The following is a 904-nucleotide window of genomic DNA, read 5'->3' on the forward strand; positions in this document are numbered from 1 at the left end:
ATAAGATACTGTTATCTTGATCCCTCTGCTGATCATATCGATGTGTCTCGTCATGCGATTTTTAACGAGTCATCTTTTCTTTATAGTGGTCTCATCTTTTACAGAGTACAAGGAACTATCAATTACCAAGGCCACCACACCCAATTGTTGTGCAAGTCCATCCGTCAACCTCGTCACCTGGCCAAGACATCACCTATTCAGCCTCATGCCCCTGAGATCGTCCCACGCGTGTACGAATCTTCGATGCAGGCCATACCTCTGCACAGCCCACACGCTTCAGCTTCCACTGCCAACACCCACGTTGTTCCAAGCCCTATTTCACCCCGTGGCCGTCCTATGTCACTACAAGATCATCACAACTCACATGCCACTCACTGGACCCCTCCTAACCAACCCACTATGCCTTTCGAGCCGTGCCTCGTCATATCTCACTTGCAAGAAAACAAGGGAATTGTAGCATAAACGACTCAAGTCAGGTTGTTCTTTACTGGGATTATTTAAAATAATTTATGTTAAAAGAAAATCTCAATTAATTATTTAAAACAAAGTTTAGAAAAATTGGTTTTGAAATTTAAAATGATAAAAATGTTGTGGCCTATTTGATTGACAAGGGATTATAGGGGTGCAGCAAGGAGAGAGAGTGGAGAAAGTGTAGGGATTTCTACGTGTTGCCACCCCTCAATTTAATAAACAATAGGTCAAAATGATTTGACAAAATTTGAGGATATTTTTGTCATTTTACCCTTATTTAGGTGTCATGTTTTTAACAAAAAACAGCAGGGCATCTATTCAAAACATGGACCATAAAACTGTTTTAGGCCAAAAACTTTTAGGAACTCCTCCCTTAACTAGCAAGCTTATGACCATGTTGAGGATGGTTCGATTTCTCCTCTCAAATACACTG

Source organism: Pyrus communis, chromosome 4 (assembly GCF_041283825.1).
Source record: "Pyrus communis isolate YQ-2024b chromosome 4, ASM4128382v1, whole genome shotgun sequence".
Lineage (NCBI taxonomy): Eukaryota > Viridiplantae > Streptophyta > Magnoliopsida > Rosales > Rosaceae > Pyrus > Pyrus communis.